The sequence below is a fragment of the Eurosta solidaginis genome, chromosome 1, assembly GCF_040869045.1.
Source record: "Eurosta solidaginis isolate ZX-2024a chromosome 1, ASM4086904v1, whole genome shotgun sequence".
Taxonomy (NCBI): Eukaryota; Metazoa; Arthropoda; class Insecta; order Diptera; family Tephritidae; genus Eurosta; species Eurosta solidaginis.
The window spans coordinates 225,330,734-225,339,401 of record NC_090319.1 but is presented as its reverse complement, the minus strand read 5'-3'; the positions used below and the strand labels follow the sequence as shown (position 1 = coordinate 225,339,401).

The following is an 8,668-nucleotide window of genomic DNA, read 5'->3' as shown; positions in this document are numbered from 1 at the left end:
ATAAATCCATAAAAGTAGGTGTTTAAAAAAACAGCCGAGCATGTTTATGCTGTTAAATATGCGAAAGAAGAGATACGATCAGACAAATTCTAAATATTCTCGCGGAATATTGTTCTCGCGGATTTTTTATTCCCGCGGAAAAATTCCTCCAATTCTTTTCTCCTAGGGAGAAGAATAATTGGGGAATAGGAATTTCGAATTTTCGACGTCAGCTGTTTTGTGAATTGAAATTTCGTTGCGCATTTCTTATTTCGTTTAAAAAATTGAAAAGTTTAATTATTTTTGCAAATTTGTTTGAAACTAAGAAATAAAATATAAACAATGCACAGTATTGCATTTCATGTGTTATTCGCTGAAATGAGTAATGAATTTGTGCCACAGCAACATCAACAGAGGAGCATAAGAAGAAGGCAGCGGGATAACACAAATCCGCTGGGGTTGCATGCTTTCGTTCAGCAAAGCAATTTTCTGGGGCCTAGTCGAGTTGAGTTCGCCTTTCGCCATATGCCGAAATCTATTCAAGCCTTCTTAAAAATCCCTGCGGAATTTCTGGATGGCTGCATCAAATACACCAAGAGCTCTTACGTTGCTTATGATATACTTTTCTACTTAAAATAGAGAATATTGTGGTAGAATGTACATACATACTTTAGCACAAATTTGTACAAATAAGTGTTCTTTCTTAAAGGAACCAATTTCCTTTAAGTATTTTGATTCATTCCCTTTAATTTAACAAGTGGAAAAAAACTATGAAATGGCAAAGAAATCTCCCTCTCCCTCACATTCATAATACCTACTTTTCTCCCATAACCGGTCTCCGCCTTTTCGAACATTGTTCAGAATACGAGGAATGGGAGAAAGGAAAAAACTCGCAAGGAATTTTTGTTCAGAATTGGGCTGAATATGAAATGTAAAACCACTTACCAAATACGTATCCCAAATCCAATGCAACCGCCAAATCCACCGGAGTGCGACTTGCTCCATGGAGTGAATGCCCTACAATCACAGCAGCGCCACATTGGACAACGAAAGCATAGGGTGCATGATAGTCTAGCAGTTAGGAACAACACTAAAATCAAAGGGTTTATATGGGATAAGCAATAGTAGCTAAAGAATTTTCCATGCTCACCATAATGAGATCAACCGTAGCCCGTTTTGCCATGTGTGCCAAAGGATATGCTTCCACCCCAAAAACCAACGTACTCTATACTTAGCACACAGCGCCACCAAATCGGGAAGGGGACATATTCACCATCAGCAGTTCCCTTCCCTCCAAATCTGTGTAAGACACGTCCATCAGCAGCAAAGGCCTGCACATTGTCATTGCGTCGGTCTGTCACAAATATATGTCCCGATTTATTTATGCATCCACCATCGACCCACGGTGTGGTGTTTATGATAGAGGCTTTGCAGCAAAACTTCCCTTTTTATACAAATGTTTTTACCCACATATGTAAGTATATTGAAAGGTAATTACAAATCCAATATTGTCTAAAGTATATCTACGGAATTGTATTTGTATACAAAGGCCTTAAGCGTAGACAATATACAATCACAAGTATGGAGTATCTATGTAAAATGCTTAGAATCAATTTTAAAGCTTTTGAACAATGCAATTTTGTGTAGCGATAAAACCGAGCGCACACGTTGCTTTGGGTCCACCTCCAATAGACGTTTTAGCACATCCTTAGCCTCGTGTGGGAGTTCATCAACTTCGGGAGGTAAACAATTTTGTGAAGCGAGTATTTGTTGTTTTCGCCCTTGAATCAAAAAGTTGTTTGTTTCGTCCTCTTTAGAAATTGTTGTTGGAAGAGTTGTGATATGGTCTACACTATCCATTTTCAGGTACGTTGAAGGCAAAGTGATATCCAGGAACGTCCGAATGTCGGGACTCGTTTGAATGAGCATTTGGCAGACAAGAATGCCCAGTGACCACCAATCAGCTGCATGTCCGGGTGCCATATATTGAAAAGTGCCGCATATAGTTCTGGTAGTAGCCCCTAAACGCAGCCACTTGCTTAATCCAAAATCGGTTAATTTTCAGCGGTCACCAATATGTTTCCGGCTTAACATCACGATAAATTACACCAGCATTGTGTAGAAAATCAATAGCCAGTGGGATTTCCGCTAAATATAGCCTTACAAGATCCAAAGAGAAATGTGTTATTTTAGAGAAGAGTTCACCGTTCGGCACATATTCTGAAAGTATATGCAAATTACGACGATTTTGCCACGAGTCCACTTATTGTACAATGAACGGATGATGTCCGCACAACTTTTGAATATCCGATTCGTCTTTTATTTGTTGTACGCTATTCTCCTCAATTATTCTTGACTTCTTTAACACTTTGAGCGCATAAACGGGTGCCCGCGGGTTTGGTTGCCGGTTGCGCCTTTTGTGCCCTACAGGCGCAGGTGGACTTCTTCTCTCTCTTCTTCTTCGGTGATGCCGGTTTCCGTGGTACTCCCCCTTTTTTTGGTGTGGTTGTTGTATTGCTTGGCCGGTGTTTTGTTTTTGTGCTACATTTATCAATGATTGTTGTTGTTGCTGTTGTAGTTCTTGTGTGTAATGCTTATTAATTACTTTGAAGACAACGCCGAACGCGCCCTTAGCCACCAAACGTACAATGCGGAATTGTTCGTTGCGACTGGTCTCCTTAAAATGTGAGCTGAATATGGCATTGGTAAGTGGCTTATGCCATTGTGTTTTGGAGCGACGCTGCTGTGCTGACGTTAAACTTCTTCGTGATGCCTTATTGCGATTGTGAAATGAATTTCTATTAGCACCGCCAGAAAAGCTTCAATTCAAACGACCACTCAAACTACCAAAACTCCAAGCGGATGCCTGTCCTATCCGTTGTGTTCTATTAGCGTTAGCAGCTGATCGCCCCTCACTTTTGTTTTGTATAGCTTCAAATTTCCTATTTATATTTGCACTCTTACTTTACGTCTGATGTAAGCTGGTTATTTTGGAATGAGGGCTTCCACCATTTAATTGATGCTGTTGTTTTTCCACTGCTTTTTGTGCCCGCTCAATCAATGACTGTTTTGCGATACTGCCCTTCTGCAGCCGTTGCTTGGAGGTTGTTGTGGCCAGCTCATTCCTGGATGCACTAACACTATTTCCCATTAAAATTTTCGTCTAAAATTCATTTAATTTCGATTTGTTTTGCTTTCACCGTATTTTGTTTTCTACCGTCTATGAACTTTGCATTCTTTTTGGAACTTTCTATAAATTACTCGCTCTTGAATACTCGCTGTAACTGTTTCGTCGTTTATTTTCACTTTGAGATAAGAAAAAAATAGAAAATTTCTTGTGAAAAAACACATTTGCTACTGAAGAAAAATAATTTTTATAATGCGCTTTTGTGCGCGCACACTTAGAGGTCACGTTTTTCGTTTAATTTTTCATTTTTCAGCTTCTCTTAATGTTTTTATTCTGTTATTTAAATTAGAATGGCCCAATCCTCTTTTCTTTCCGCGAATATTTTTTTTGCATCACGTTCCATTGCTGCCTCTATCATTAAAATGCTTGGATCAATACGCTTCTTAGAAGCCACTTCACATATCCGTGCTTCGGATTGGACACACATTTGTTGAAACGGACATGCACTAAGCAATTGCTCAAGGCCTTTGCCACAAATTTTTTTGGCAGCTCGTCGTTTAGCTGCCCTCCCGCTAATTGTGGCACTGTCTTGGTTAACAATTCTAAGATCCGCAAAGCGCCACATTTCTCAATTCTGTGGAAGATTGATTGCCAAGGTTTAGTAGAGGGCGATTTAACGTCATTCTTGCACGCCCGACACATCCAATCAAGATACTGGTCAGCTGAATTCATTTTAGCCGTCTGATTTTTTGTAGCTTAGGCATCTTCAATATTGAAAAATTAGCAAATGATTGTACTACGGCCACGCGCCGTAGTAAAAAAGAATGAAACAACGGAAAAAATCTTTCGATTAGTCCCGTTTGTTTCAATTCTGAGAAATTTACATTCTATACACGGGCGTGTATGAATGTTCGCAATTTTTTTTTTGCCTTTGCTGCCGGTAAATATCTACCAGTACGCGGACTTTTTAAGAGGAAAATGTTGGTAGAAAAAAAAAAAAAAAATTTAAATAGTAGTAGTTGGTAGATTTTTTACCAAGAAAACAACAGCTATAGTTCTTATTTGTCCCAAACACTTAATAATTTATTGTAAAACAAATAACGCGCATTTCAGAAAATAACACTTTAAAACTCGTAAACAAGACAAAATTACATGTACATTTGTATATACCTATGTACATTGCTTATGCCTATACGACACTCACTTTTTTCCTGTATCGTGAGTGTGAAATACTGACCAACATGCACCAAAACGTCTAATCACAGCAACAATATTCCAAAATACCAAAGGTACTGCCACAAAATAACCGATCTCGGCAGGTAATCGTTTCCGTGGAACCTTTTATTTTCGTTCAAATCATTCAAAAAATGTCTCTACTCAAAAATTTATTTCCTGTTTAAGTTCTTCAGAAATTTTTCAAAATTGACTAATTTGGTCAGTATCGCCTCCTAATGTTAGTTGGGTGGGCTCGGCAATTCAATACTTTAAAATTATCGCAGCATACGTTTACAGTGCGATGGTACTGAAATATTGGTAGATTTTGGGCCTCGGTGGTAGTAGTAGTAAAAAATGAAAATGGGCCAGAAAAGTTAGTAAACCTACCAATGCGGTAAAGTCCGTGCACTGACTGTCCATATACTTCTCCAACGTATGGACACATATATACCGAGTTTTAAATGCACATTATATTAGGGATGCATAAAAAGATGCAAACGGGTACCCAAAAATCCGTTTCCGGAAAAAATCGGTACCGGAGCCAAAGACCCTTCGGGAACCGTGGCGTTTGCTAAAGGCCATCAATAAAACAGGACTACAAGCGTACTTGAGGAAAAGTTGAAGAAATAAGTGAAGGGCAATACAAACAAATAAAAAATTATACAGTTTATAAATCTCTCCCCTCTTCCAAAACGAACATTTCCTTTATTTTTTTTTTCTTTATATAGCATACGATTTTGCTGTCCAAACATTTTTTTTGCGGCGGGAAGGAAAGTTGTTGGTTTTTAGCACCAACAACACAAATAACAGCGACTCAAAAGAACCCACGCTATACACTTTCTACCCGGTTCGGTACCAGAATGTGCGAACCGAAAATCGTAAATGCTAATTTTTCTGCAGCATTAGTGTGCCCGTGGCTAACTAAAATGCTACCGGGTGACACAAAATAAACAAAATAAGGCACTAAAGACCCAGGCACATAACGTGCGGGGAAAGAGGCATTGCATAATGCACGCCACATATGAATATTTTTTTTTATGCAGCGACAGATGTTTCCCCTTATGCGCGTGCTAATAAAATTTCCCAAATCCCCAATAATACAACTAGGGACCACTCGCCCCCGCATTTTCGAGAATGACTCGACCCAGTCAAACATATTGCATTTCTTTCAGAAAAATGGGTCGCTATGCAACGAAGCGCTGCCAAGAACGTCATGCGTTATACGTCGGAATGCCGCGCTTGTTTTAAGCAACATCCCATACGCCTGTGCCCCATCTTTCGGGCCAAAAAACCCGAGGAGCGCCTTTACTTAGCGATCCGCGGGAGCTGCTGTGGAAATTGCTCGGCTCTAGACCACCGCTCTAACGCATGCCCAAGCCAAGGCCGATGTAAAAAATGCGGCGAAAAACATCACACGATGCTTCACATCTCCTCGATTGATGAAGAGGAACAGCTACTCCACGAAGCCCGCTCCAAGCCATGGAGTGTACAAGTTGAGGAGGAGCTGGAATCACCCCGTGAGCGGATTGACGACTCCATATCGTTATATGCGTCAGATGCTGGAACGGAGACTGTGCCTCTTCGTCCAGCTCGAATCCACCGAACCGGAGCGGAGACTCGGTCTCTTCGCCCGAACACAACACCAGCAACCAAATCGTTTCGACCGCTTTTGCAGCATGAAAGGAAGCGGCTCCAGCACAACACATCTACAGTCCAGCGCCATGTTCGTGACGGCCGAGCGGAGACTCGGTCTCTTCGCCGGCAAACTAAAGACCCTCAACGAAGACAACCACCGCGCGATCGCAGAGCGGAGACAAGGCCTCTTCGCCTGCAACAACGACATCACACCCATCATCAACCACGAGATCGCAGTCACGGATCCAACTCGCTGCAGCTCACCACCGTGTCCGCCTTCCGGGCAGGGCTCCTAGCCCCACATTCAGCTGCCACCGCCACCATGATACCGACGGTAGCGATCACCCCCACCGCGGTCGTGAAAATAGAAGCAGGGGGGCGGCTACACCTCGTTCGCGCCTTAATCGACGGATGCTCCCCCACCACAGTGATTGCGGATGAGCTCGCCCAGGAGCTCCAACTTCCTACCAGCAGCATTGGCGGGCAAGCAGGATGTCTGCTGCGTATCCGAGGAAGACACGGACAGAACAGAAGGATTGCGACCCATGCTGCGGTCGTAGCCAATTTTCGGCGCACGACACCCACAACCAGCATCGACAGTGCCATCGCAGCCCCGTACGCACATCTTCGTCTGGCGGATCCGCAGTTCTACTCATCCGCTCCGATCCGCCTCGTCCTAGGCACAGATGTATATGCCGAGATAATACTCCCAGGGATTCTGCCCACCACGTTTTGCCCTTTGTTAGCTCATAGTACCATCTTCGGTTGGGTACTCTCGGGCACAGCGAAGGCCTAACAGCAAAATGTTCGGTAACGACCGAAATACATGAATTTTTACACTTTTTATCCTTTTTATTTTATTGAATTTCTGTTGTACACAGTCGCAAGAGGTGTGCATTGTGAGTTCGTACAAGTGAAAAATCTTTCTATCCCTCCATTGCCAAGCCTACGTGTCAAATCATAGCTGACAGGGAGAACGGCTGTCGCGAAGGGCCAGAGAATGGAAGAAAGGTTTCTTTTTCTTGTGCTCGCCGTTACTAAATTGAAGTGCCATGAATTGCACATTTGCTTCAAATCAGCTTTTCTTTTAAATTTGTATACAGAAAATCAGACTACATATTAATACTCATTCCTAAAATCAAGTTTATGGATTAAATTTGCGTAACCAACTATGCAGGCATTTAAATTATGTAAACAAAGCAATATACCAGTCGTCTACAAGATGTTTGAAAACCACTGTTAGCTAATGATTTAAGTAATCAACAGCGATTGAACAGGTGATCGAAGCTGTTCACTATTGTGAACGTTCTACCAAAAATTCGCCACTTGTATGGATTCACAATGGAGGTGTGCGTTTAAAATCCTGTATCATTACAATAAGTTATTTTTTATTGAATTTTCTTCATACAAAATTCACAAGCATAGAATTTCCAATGAATTTGTAATAAACGGCAAGAAATATGAACACGTATATCTTCTTACTTCTTTTCGCAATCCCTAGCTCTAGGCAAACCTGGCTCACGCCTTACACCATAACGGGAAAATTGGTGAATGACCGAGGCAGCAGTAACCAAGCTCCCACACTGCGCAAACCATTTTGCGTGCCGCCAAGCCGGCGGACTGGCCGGCATTATGTTAAGTTAGATATAATTAATTATAAGTTTTAATTTTTTTTCTCTTCTTCACGGTCGGTGATCCTTGGCGGACTGTGATGTTGCGTACCGCAAGGGGGGCGGCATGTTTAGGCCCAATGCCTAACTGTTATCTGATTGACGGCGCCCCTCCCTAACGTTTTAATAATATTTCCAGCCACCCACACTCACGCCGCATTTGTGTGCATGCATGCACATGCATGCGTTTCATACGTATGCACGTGTGCGTGCGGGTTGTCAGCACCCATGCACGTATATGTGGGGGTTGTTGTGTGTGTGGCTTTTTTCCCCTCCTTAATACCAGAGGACTTTTTCGCGGCTTAGCGGTTGTCCTCAACGGGATAACCGGCCTCTTTCTCGATTGACCGCCAACCAGCACACATCGCCCAAGATCACCATCGTCACGTTCAACACCAAGGTAATATTGTATCCACTCTATATTTCCTAACACTCTTAATAAAACATTATTATAACGAGGAAATCCTCTTTGCGTTTGTTTCTTTTATTTCTTTTGAGCGAACCATCCATTCCAAGATCGACCCGTGTGCGCCTACCCATTGCCGGTTTCAGACGCACCCAGGCCGAACACCTTATAAAAAGCTTAAATTTTCATACAAAATATATTACTGGACACTGCGTGCCCAAGACACGAGATTAGGTTGTATGGTCATGTCACGGTTCTAAGGGGTATTCTTACTGGACACTGCCTTCTGGCGTCACATGCCTTTAAACTAGGCTTGGGCAGTGATAGCAGATGTAGGAAGTGCGGGCTGGAGGAGAAAACAATCGATTACGTTATGTGCTCGTGCCCTGCGCTTGCCAGGCTAAGACTCCAACTGACAGCTGTCAACTCTAGAAGCAGCAAATGGCTTAAGTTCTAGGAAGCTTCTGGTATTTGCCAAGAGGACGGAGCTATTTTATAACATGTCCTGGTTGTTGATAGCGTTTTTAGCTTGGTCGTTAAAACAAACTTCTGGTAACACTACGGACTCGTTCAGTCTATGTGAGGTCGTCATGAACCCGCCAGTTCAACCTAACCTATATTTTGTTTTGGTTTTTA

At 42.3% G+C, this 8,668-nt stretch overlaps 1 pseudogene; it reads right to left on the bottom strand.

The window, feature by feature from the left end:
* Positions 1–1,569: 1,569 nt before the first annotated feature.
* On the bottom strand, positions 1,570–3,130 carry LOC137239974 (serine/threonine-protein kinase S6KL-like; annotated as a pseudogene).
* Between the last annotated feature and the right edge of the window lie 5,538 nt (positions 3,131–8,668).